We start from the raw sequence: 12,091 nt of genomic DNA, 5'->3' as shown, positions 1-12,091 counted from the left end.
CTACTAAAAATACACAAAAATTAGCTGAACGTAGTGGCACACGCCTGTAATCCCAGCTAATTGGGAGGCTGAGGTATGAGAATCGCTTGAACCCAGGAAGCAAAGGTTGCAGTGAGTCAAGATCACACCACTGCACTCCAGCTTGGGTGACAGAGCAAGATTCTGTCTTTAAAAAAAATAAAAGAAAAGAAAGAAACAGAAACAGAAAATTATAAACTTTTTTTTTTTTTTTTTTTGCAAGAGGTAAGTAAAGATTCCATTTGATTCTTCTAGAACAGGAAAAGGGGCTGGAAGTAGGTCTTCATTTTTGCAGTCATAAACTGTATTAATTCTTCATAGTCAACTTGTCTGTCTCCATCAATATCTGCTTCTCTGATCATTTTATCTACTTCTTCATCTGTTAGTTTTTCTTCTAAGTTTGCCATGACATGATGCAGTTCTGCTGCACTGATGTAATCATTGCCACTATCGTCAAAGACTTGGAATACCTCATGATTTCTTCTTCACTATATGTGTCTTTCATTTTTCTAGCCATCATGATCAAAAATTCGGGGAACTAAATGGTGCCATTGCCATCATCATCCACTTCATTGATCATGTCCTGCAATTCAGATTCTGTTAAGTTCTGACCCAGTGACCTCACGATGGTTCCAAGTTCCTTTGCTGTGATGGTGCCATTACCATCTTTATAAGATAGGGAGAAAGCTTCCTTGAATTCAGCAATCTGTTCTTTGGTCAGTTGATCAACCATGGTGCCAGCGAAGGAAGGAAGAGCAGAAGGGGCGAGGTGGCAGCACTGGCCCAGAGGCTGGGACTGCAGGGGCACTGTGCCACCACCTGCGTCCCCACCTACTGTGAGTAATGGCACCTCATCCATGACATTCCCAGCACCACTGCACAGGATTTTTTAATATAAGCAATAACAAGTCATGACTATAGATGACTAAAACGCAGGCCAAGCTGTACCCACAAAATTGTGTCTCTCTGTGGAATGTGTGGACCCTGGAGAAATGAAAGGGGGGAAAAACTTAAGATGTTTCATTAAGGCACTACAACTTTATGTTTACATGACTAACAGAAATGAATACAATAACAAAGAAGGTGAACCAGATTAGCAAAGTTTTTGCCTCTTGATTGCTATTTCCTTTGATTTCAGGGGAAAGGGATTGATAGAGAGGACGAATCCCATTCCATCTACATTTGGATAAACCATCTACTCCTTAAACAGCGTTACTGTAAGTAAAAATATTCAAAAGGTCAGTCTCCCAAGCAAGATGGTGGAACAGGATTTTCCATAGCTGTCCCTTCTCAGAAACATCCATTTGAACAACTATTCATGTGTGAAAATACCTTCATAAGAGCAAAGGAATCCAAGGGAGAGATTTCAGCACCTGGGTGCAGCAGAGAAATAGAAAAGAGGGCAGGAAGGACAGTTTCAGATGACCCACATCACTCGTTCCCCACGCCCAGGCAGTGCAGCCTGGAAAGAGATACCTTCCATGTGGGGAAGGGAGAGTTAGGTGAGCACCCAATTTTGCTGTGGACCTTAGCAGTAAAACCTGGTGCCAAGTTAGACCCCAAAGTCCAAGGCTCCAGGCTGACCCTGCCAATTAATGCTTCAGGCCCACCTCATATTCTGGACAGGCCCCAGCACCAGACCTACTCCCATAGTCCCAGACTTCAGGAATGCCCCAGTGATCAGCTCTTCTAGTGCCAGATCCCAAGTACCCCCCACCATGACCCTAGGCTCCATGTCTTCTCCAACACCAGGTGGGCCCCTCTGTGGGAAGGAAACTTAAGATGTAGCCCTCAGGCTACAGACACCAGACCTGCCCCCATGGGCCAGATGCCAGGTTCTCCCAAGTTAACCCTAGTGTGAGGCCAGCCCCCACAGATTCAGGACCAGGTTAATCTCCATGGACAGAGACACCAGGTCCCCCAGCACCAAGTCATCCCTTTGCAGACTCATGCTTAAGTTCCACTCCAGTACCAGATCCTCTCCTGTGGACCCAGGTTCCGGCCAGGCCCTGCAGATATGGATTCCAAGTCTGCTCCTGAAAACCCAGTCAAAAAGCCCACTGTAGTGGACGCTGGCACCAGGCAAGTCCCCTGTAAATCCAAGAAACAGGCTCACCCACCTGATGACCCAGAACCAGGTCAAACTGCCTGAAGACTCCAGCAACAAGCCTATCCACAGATCCCCACAAGGTGGCCCACCCAAAATCTCTAGATGGGCTAACTGGTGAACAGTTTTCACTGTCAAAGCCAGGATGTAAATGTTAGAAGAAGTACCTACTACTTCAAAGCACAGACACCCATGCAAGGCAAATATCACAAGTAATCAGGGAAACCTTACACCACCAAAGGAAAAAAATAAGTAACTGACTCTAAAGATATGGAGATCTACTAACTGCCTGACAAAAATCTCAAAATAATCATGCTAAAGAAGCTGAGTGAACTATGGAGAACACAAATTAACAACTAAACCAAATCAGAAAAATAGTACATGAACAAAATTATAAGTTAAATAAAGACATAGAAACCATTTTTTTAAAAAAACTGAAATTCTGGACCTAAAGAACAAAAAGAACTAAAAACAATTAACAAAATGACAATAGTAATGCCATACCTAATGAATAATTATTTTAAAGGTAAATGAATTAAAATCTCTAATTAAAAGATGTGGAATACCAAATGAGTAAAAAAAAAAAACAAGATGTAACAATATACTGCTTATAAGAGATTCAGTTTAGCTTTAAAAACACACAGAGGTGAAAAGTAAAGAATGGAAAAAGATATTACATGCAAAAAGTGACCAAAAGAGAGAGCAGAGTGGCTATATTTAGACAAAATATACTTTTAAGTTAAAAACTGTCATTAAGAGACAAAGAAGTTTATCATATAATGATAAAGTCATCAATTTATTAAGATACTATGACAATTATAAATATGCACCCAACATTGGACCACCTGAGTATACAAAGCTAATATTAGTAGAACTGAAGGGATAAATACCCAGCAATATAATAATAGTAAGAGACTTTAACAACTCACTTTCAACAATGAACAGGCAATTCAGACAGAAAATCAGTAAGGAAACACTCGACTTGAACAACACCGTAGACCAAATAAATCTAACCAACATATACAAACATTCTATCTGACAACAGCAAAATATACATTTTTTTCAGGTGTACATGTAACATTTTCCAGGAAAGATTATATATCAGGCCACAAAACAAGTCTTAACAAATTTAAGAAGACTGAAATCATAGTAAGTATATTTTCTAACCGTAATGGTATGAGAGTAAAAAATCAATAACAAAAGGAAAACCAGAAAATTCATTTATAGATGGAAATTAAACACACCCCTGAACAATCAATGGGTCAAATACAAAATTTAAAGAGAAATTAAAAATATTTTGAGACAAATGAAAATGAAAACACAACATAACCAAAATTTATGGGATGCAGCAAAAACAGTTCTAAGATGGATGTTTGTAGCAATGAATATCTACATCAGAAAAATCTCAAACAAACAACCTAAGGTTGCATCCCAAGAAACTAGGAAAAGAAGAAAAAACTAAGTCCAAACTTAGCAGAAGGAAAAAATAACAAAGATCAGAACAGAAATTAATGAAATCAAGACTAGAAAAATAATAGAAAAGTTCAATTGCAATAAGAGTTACCTTTTTGCAAATATAAAATTGACAAACCCTTAGATAGGCTAACTAAAAAAAAAAGAGAAAAGACTCAAATAAATAAAAAATTATAAATGAGAAAGGAGACATTAAAGTGGCTACCACAGAAATAAAAAAGATTGCAAGAGACTATTAAAAATTGTACTTCAACAAATTGGATAACTTAGAAGAAATGGACCCACTGCTAGAAATGTAACAGCCTACCAAGACTAAATAACGAAGAAACTGAAAAATCTTAAGACTAACGATAAGTAAGAAAATTGAATCAGTAGTCAAAACCCTACCATCAAAGAAAAGCCCTAAACCAGATGGCTTCATGGGTGAATTATACCAAACAGTTAAAGAAAAATTAACGTAAATCCTTCTCCAACTATTCCAAAAAAAACTGAAGAAGACAGACTACATCTAAACTAATTTTACAAGTCCAGCATTACCCCAATACCAAGACCATCCAAGGACACTATAAGAAAAGAAAATTACAGGCCAATATTCCTGATGAACATAGATGCAAAATCCCTCAACAAAATGCTAGCAAACGGAATTTTACAGTACACACATGTACCATGATCAAGTGAGTTTCACCCCACGGATGGAAAGATAGTTCAACATACACACATCAATAAATGTCACACACCACATTAATAGAATAAAGGATAAAAAGTACATGATTATCTATATAGACGCAGAGAAAACATTTGACAAAATTCAATATGTTTTTTTCGATTTTTTTTTTTTTTTCTTGAGATAGAGTCTTGCTCTGTTACCCAGGCTGGAGTGCAGTGGCACAATCTCAGCTCACTGCAACCTCCATCTCCCAGGTTGAAGCAATTTTCTTCCCTCAGCCTCCCTAGTAGCTGGGATTACAAGAATGTGCCACCACACCTGGCTAATTTTTATATTTTTAGTAGAGACAGGGTTTTACCATGTTGGCCAGCCTGGTCTCGAACTCCTGACCTCGAGTGATCCATCCGCTTTGGGATTACAGGCGTGAGCCACCATGCCCAGCTCAATATCTTTTCATGATAAAAAAAAAAAAATGCTCAGCAAATTAGATATAGAAGGAACGCATCTCAATATAATAAAAACCATATATGGCAAACTCACAACACATCATACTCAAGGGTGAAAAGCTGAAAGCTTTTTCTCTTAGATCAGGAGCAAGACAAGGAGACCCACTCTCACCACTTCTGTTCCATATAGCACTGGATGTCCTAGCCAGAATAATTAGGCTAAATAAATGAATAAATAAAAGGCATTCAAATCAGAAATGAAGAAGTAAAATTTTCTCCATTTGATGTCATGATCTTATATATAGAAAATCTTAAATACTCCACCAAAAAAATTGTTAGAACTAATTTAAAAAGTTCAGTGAAGTTACAGGATACAAAATCAACATACAAAATTTAGTAGGGTTTCTAATACCAATCACAAACTAAGAAGAAAACAAGAAAAAAGCCCATTTACAATAGCTACAAAAAAATAAAATACTTGAGAAAATTTCACTAAGGAAGAAGGTAAAAGAGCTGAACACTAAAGACTATAACACACTGATGAGAGAAATGAAAGAAAATGCAAATCAATGGGAAGGTATTTCATGTTCATGAATTATTAGAATTAGCATTGTCAAAATGTAGTATCCAAAGTGATCTATGATACAATTCCTATCAAAATTCAAATTTCATTTTTCAAAGAAATAGATAATCCTAAAATTTGCATGGAGCCACAAAAGATGCTAAATAACCAAAATAATCTTGAGCAAAAATAACAGAGCTAGAAACATACTACCTGATTTCAAAATATACTACAAAGCTTTGGAAATTGAAATAACATGGTGTTCACTTAAAAAAAGAAATATAGACTAATTGGCCAGGCAAGGTGGCTCACACCTGTAATCCCAGAACTCTGGAAGGCCGAGGCGGATGGATCACTTGAGGTCAGGAGTTTGAGATCAGCCTGGCCAACATGGCAAAATCCCACCTTTACTAAAAATACAAAAATTAGCCAGGCTGTGGCAGGCACCCGTAATCCCAGCTACCTGGGAGGCTTGAACCTGGGAGGGAGATGTTGCAGTGAGCCAAGATGCACTCCAGTGGTGCACTGCACTCCAGCCTGGGCGACAGAGCAAGACTCCGTCTCAAAACAAAAAGAAAAAAAAGAAATATAGATCAATGGAACAGAGCAGAGTCCAGAAGAAAATCCATGCATTCACAGTTGATTGATCCTCAGCAAATATGCCCAGAACCCACAATGGAAAAAGAACAGTCTTCAATAAATGCTGTTGGGAAAACTGGATATCCACAAGCAGAAGAATGAAATTAGACCTTTATGTCATACCAAATACAAAAATAAACTCAAAATGAACTAAAGTCTTAAATGCAATACTTGAAACTGTAAAAGTCTTAGAAAAAAAACATAGGAAAAAGCTTCTTGACACTGGTCTGGGCAATGACTTTTTTGATATGTTGGCAAAAGCACAAGCAACAAAAGCAAACATAGACAAATGGGACTGCATCCAACTAAAAAGATTTCGCATAGCAAAGGAAACAAACAACAGAGCGAAGAGACAACCTGTGAAATGGGAGGAAAATATTTGCAAACCATACAGTTGATAAGGGGTTAACATCCAAAATATACAAGGAACACAACTTAATAGCAAGAAAACACATAACCTGATCTAAATACAAGCAAAGGATATGAAAAGACTTTTCTCAAAAAAAGCCATTAAGTGTGTTTACCCATTGGCTCAGAAATCTGCCTTGGACTAGAATAAAAGAACTGCAGGAAAATAATGGAGAAGAATACTGTTTATCTTTACCAACAGATTTTCTCCATGATTTTGCTTTTATGTAAGCAAGTTGTATAACCTTGTGAAAATTACTTGACCTCTGTTGGCTTTTGTTTCTTTATCTGAGAAAGTAAGAAGCAAAGAAGATGATTCAGTCTGAAGGCTGCTTTCTGATCCGTTTTCCATGGGTCACACCAGGGTGTGTGCAAGGTCCTTTAGCTCCCTGAATGAACCATTGTCATCAAAACCATGCAGATACTGACAACCTCAAATATTTGAATCAAATGAGATGAATGTAAACATCCTTCAAATACAACAGAGCAGGGGTCGGAGAGGACAGGAGAGAGACGCCGACCAACCTGGAGATACTACTCTCCTTGCTTTCAGAGGGAGGGATGGGCCATGAGCCAAGGGATACATGTGACCTCCAGAAAGTGGGAAAGGCAAAGAAATGGATCCTCTTCTGATGCCTCCAGAAGAAACCAGCCCTGCTGGCACCTTGATTTTAGCTCCATGAGACTTCTGACCTCCAGAACTCTAAGGTAATAAGTTTGTGTTGTTTTAAGCCATCAGGTTTACGGTAACTTCTTATAGCAGCAATAGGAAAAAACTAATACAATCTCCCATTCTGGAAGTATTTTGGAAGCTGTGAAAATTAGGAAATAGTCAGAATAATGAGAAACTAAGGAAAAGTTGGAGATCAAAGGAACATACAAAAGGAAATGAGTGACAAAAGGACACAAAAAGAAATCAAGAAATGTGAGGAGAGAGACTGATAAGACATTCTGAAAGTGCCTTATTCCCTGTAAAGGATGTACACTGGCCTGGGGAAGACTACGATGTTAGAGAATTTAAAGTGCAAAGCACATAATATGATGACATTGGTTGTGGGCCCTGAACCTCTAGAAAAGGAGTCTAGCAATCCATTCAACAAATATTTCCACCATGTCATCTGACTGCACTGATGTGCCAAAGCCCCCTAGGTAGAGCTACCATGGAAAGACCACATGAGGCCAGAGTCAGCCAGATCTGGAGATGGCCCAGGGTGTGCATGCCAAGCAGCCACTGACATAGGCAGGGCTTAGTTCTAAGACAGTCCAAGTGAATAATCTGGTCATCGTCAGGTGGGAGAGACAACAATAGCTACTTTTTAGGGAGGGCTTACTATGGCCGAGCACTTCAGAGACTGAGTACACAAATGCACAATGGCCAGAACATCTGTAAGAGTAGAACTCCCACCCAACCCCTGCAGCAGCCAGCCCAGGAGGCCAAGCCGACATCTACAGGAACCAGCCTGGGAGGCCAAGCCATCATCTACAGGGATCAGCCCAGGAGGCCAAGCCGTCATCTACAGGAACCAACCCAGCAGGCCAAGCCGACATCTACAGGAACCAGTCCAAGAGGCCAAGCCATCATCTATAGGAACCAGCCCAGGAGGCCAAGCCGACATCTACAGGAACCAGTCCAGGAGGCCAGCCTGCTCCATGCCAGGCTTGTAAGAATTCAGATTGCTCTCTCTAGAAATAATACGGGAAATTAAACAATACATTCTCTAACAATCAGACCCAAAGGGCCAGGACTTGATTAATAACTGACAGTTTTCCTAGTTTTTGTCCCTGCTTCCAATCTAGTACCAACGAGAGAAAGCCCAGTATGTCCCCTAGCCAATCTCATGGGATGCCCACTTCTCACCAGTCGCCTCTGGCTTCCCCAGGCCCACAGCCTCCATCAGGCCTCCGAAGCCTCCCCTTTTCCATGATGAAGCTTCTCCACTCCTCACCTGCCTGTGAGTCTGTCAGGACACAAGTGATGGCCGCGGACTCCCTTGCTATAGCAGCTCTGAATAAACAGCCTTTGTTCTCATTTGGGTGGTCTTCATTTATTTCCACCCACTAAGGAAACCGCTTAGGGGACACTCACTCAGAGCTGCCCCTGCGCTAGTAACTTACATGACAGGTGACTGCGGAAGCTAGAGGACCACTCTGGCTCCTGAGCTCTGCTCTTAGTCATCTGACACTTGGCTCTCGGAGAAGTTTGGTGAAATTATTCTTCCAAAGCCTACCACCAACCAAGTTTGGAAAAGACTGAGCTAGAGTTTAGAAAACAAAGCTGTAATCTGGGAGCCAGAAAAATCAATTGTTGAATGCCAGAACCGAAGGATTAAACTGGGGAAAACCACAGACTGTTCCCACAGACCCACTCTGCAGGGGTATTCCTTTCCAGCAATGAATATGCTTCAGAATGTGCCCAGGCTCACCTGAGAGTTCCTCCGGGGTCTGGTCTCAGGCTGCCCAACACGCTCGAGGCCTCCATGCCAGCACTAGACCCTCCTGGCCCTCAGGACCCCCAAGAACATAGCCCCCCAGGCTGGGCACACATGACACCACCAGCCTGTCCTTGGGTCTGACTGACTCTGGACCCCACACCTGACCATGAGGCCCTGCCTCAGGATGCTGTGCAGCTGCATGGGGGAAGAGACTCCCGTCCATCCCCCAGGGACCACTTTCCCACCTTGGGCCTTGACTGCCTCCGTGAGGCATCCCCACACCCTATACAAGATGACATAGGCTTCCCAAACTTCAGAGGCTGGAACAAACACCCCACCCCTGGGAGATGAGGGCTTTGTCCTCACTCCTGTCTTGGGATCACTTCCCTGAGCCCTGCTTCTTGTCAGCATTAATGGCATCTTGGGATGATGGACAATGGGAACTCCCTCTCCCCCCACCATCCCCAAAGACCACCAACCCATAGTCTAACGTGGTGACATGTCCCATGGTCCTCTTATTGAAATTGGAACAAACAGCTTTTAAATCAATTCCACAGCTACCACTCCTACACTACAGCACCCTCCAGTGGAGGAGAATGCCACCGGGAGGCCCTGGGTTTCCATCCAAAAAGCAAAAAATATTTAAAGCCTACAAACCTCCCCTCAAGCTCCACAAAGCCAAGGACACAACTTTAAGGAAACTAAGCCATAGCAGCTGCCATCCCCACCTCTCCTGGCCCCTCCTTGCTGGCCTGCATGGAGCCTGAAGGGGGTGAGGACATGCTGGAGAAAAAAATCACAATAGAAAAAAAAAACACACACACACACAGGCAAGACAAGGAAGACTTGCCAGAAAGTTAAAAGCATGTTGACAGAAGGCCGCCTTGGGATGGGCCAAAGAGCCATATGATTAAGGCCAACAAGCACCTCAGGCAAGAAGAGGCCAGGCGTGGGACACCAGTTCCCCTGTGTGGCCCCATGTTCGTGACCATGTTGATCAGCCTGCAAAGACAGCGATGGGGCTGGGAAGAGCATGCTGCAAGGGAGGAAGACCACAGCTGAACAGAGGCAGCCACAGCATGCTGGGACCTGGGAATGGGAGGCACGTGGTCCAGTTGTCCTGACAGCAGGTTCCCGATGCTCTCTTCTGAGTGTGGGCAATATGGCCGAGCCTGCACCTCAGATGCACGCCGTGGAGAGGCTGAGGAGCAGGCAAACTTGCACTTGTGTCCACACGCAGCTTCCTCATGGAGACCCCAGCACCAGACACAGTGCTGCCAGGCTGGCGACCCAGGGCCACAGCCTCCTGCACGACAAGACAGACCAATCAGGGTGCCCCATGCCTCCAGACCCCACAGAACAGGATCCAAGCAAAGCAACCAGAATGTTCATGAATAGGAGTAAAGACATTGGAGGACAAAATTCTCCTTCCTTACCCAATTGCCAACTGCAGGAATCATGTGCACCTGGAGTGCTGGAGTTCTTTTCCACAGCAAGGAAGGTCCAGTCCATGCAGAGCAGAGCTGAGAGAGGGCGGGAGGCTGACTCCTGGCAGGCATTGACAGCCTGACCCCATTGCTGCTGAAGAAACTCACTGAACTAGTTCTGAGAGTCAGGAAGGACCCTTTTGTTCCTGACCTGATGGTATTTGGGCTTCTATCATTAGTCCTAGCTAGAACAGAGGGAAATCTGCCCATCTTACATCTAAAATTAGGACATATATTGAGCACGGCCCCCCAGCTCCCACCCCCTTCCCCAGAGTTCATGTGAAACAGTGACCCTGGGGGCAGCAGAGAGAGTGCCCTCACGAGGCCTGGTGCTATACCAGATGGGCTGGGCCACTGGGGCAGGGAGGGGAAGGTGCCGCCTCACATGGGGCACATCAGGTGCCTCGGGCAGCTTCATGGTGCCAAGACAGCCAGAGAAGCAGAAACGCCAGAAATGCCATTTTCCTCCAAAAGGACTGGAGCCTCAGAATCAGGAACATCAGCCCTTTATCCCAGGCTCCTCACTCCAGACAGCAGGACATGCCTGCTCTGAGGTGCCGCCCTCAGAAATCCAGCCATCCAGAAGTACAACCAAATATTGCTGGACAGAGCCTGTGTGGGACTCTGTAAGGGGTTTCTCGCGCCCAGGTGGAGCTATAGGACTGCTATGGGCTGAACTGTGTCTCCCAAAACTCCACCTGCTGAAGCCCTAACTCCTCACATGACTGTATTGGAGACCGGGCCTGTCACCAGATGGTTACGGTTAACTGAGGTCATGAGGGTAAGCCATGAACCAATAGGGCTGGTGTCCTTATAAAAGAGGAGGAGATGTCAGAGCTCTCTCTCTCACTCTCTACCATGTGAGAACGCAGCAAAAAGGCGGCAGTCTGCCTGCCAGGAAGAGAGCCCTCACCAGAACCAAACCCTGCTGCAACCTTGATCTTGGACTATTCCAGCCTCCAGGACTATGAGAAAATGTCAGTTGTTTAAGCTACCCAGTCTATCAGGATTTGTCATGGAAGCCTGAACAGAATGCAGTGAGGACAGCGAAGATCTCTGGGTAAGTATCTCCCAGGGTGATGTCCTCCTGGTACTCGGATTTTCTGGACCTGAGAGAACACACCAGCAGCCTGAACTCTACATGCTAAAAGAAGACAGCCTGCTGCACCTGCCGCTGGCTGCCTGTCAGACACCCCAGCATCAGATGGGATCGGCATGGAAGGTCAGGCCCCTGCTACATGACACTTGCAGACCTGCAAGGTGGGTTTTACGACCAGGAGCCCATCTTCCCTCACTGAAGAAGTCAGGGCTGCTGGCACCAACCTTGAAGAAAATCATCAGGCAAGGTCCTGGCTCAGGACCCACTTTGTCAATTGGGCCATGATTTGGGGACCTCAAGTGTGCGGAATGAAGAGAGTCTTCCAATTCCAAATACCCAGGAGTATCAGAGGCTGGGCTGCAGCCAGGAACCTTCCTTGAACAGCCAGTCAGCAGGGGAGCCACCCGGGAGAAGTTCACGGAAAGCAGCCTGACTCCGCTCGAGCTCCAGGAAGGTGCGGACTGTGTCTGGCTTGGTTCAGTTTTCCTCTCGCACTTGTGCAGGAGGCTGCCCCAGCTGCTGCCTTCCCTGAGCAGGGGAAATGCTGGGCCCTTGGACAGTTCCTGGCTGCCTTCCTGCCATTGCCATCACTGCAGCTGGGCTCCAGGCAAATGACGGGGATGCTCCATGTGTTCACACACAGAGGACATCTTCCTGGCCACTCGGTGTGATTTCCCGTCCTGTAGCTCTCTTCTGGGTTGTTAGGATGAAGGTCAATTCTCACCTGTTCTGGGTGATTCCTTCTCAGGAAAG

General features: G+C 44.1%; 1 pseudogene; it reads right to left on the bottom strand.

Moving 5' to 3' along the window:
• Positions 1-264: 264 nt before the first annotated feature.
• Positions 265-785, bottom strand: LOC103226054 (calmodulin-alpha-like; annotated as a pseudogene).
• Between the last annotated feature and the right edge of the window lie 11,306 nt (positions 786-12,091).

Source organism: Chlorocebus sabaeus, chromosome 21 (assembly GCF_047675955.1).
Source record: "Chlorocebus sabaeus isolate Y175 chromosome 21, mChlSab1.0.hap1, whole genome shotgun sequence".
Taxonomy (NCBI): Eukaryota; Metazoa; Chordata; class Mammalia; order Primates; family Cercopithecidae; genus Chlorocebus; species Chlorocebus sabaeus.
The sequence above is the reverse complement of the archived record's forward strand: the minus strand, read 5'-3'. Positions and strand labels throughout refer to the sequence as shown.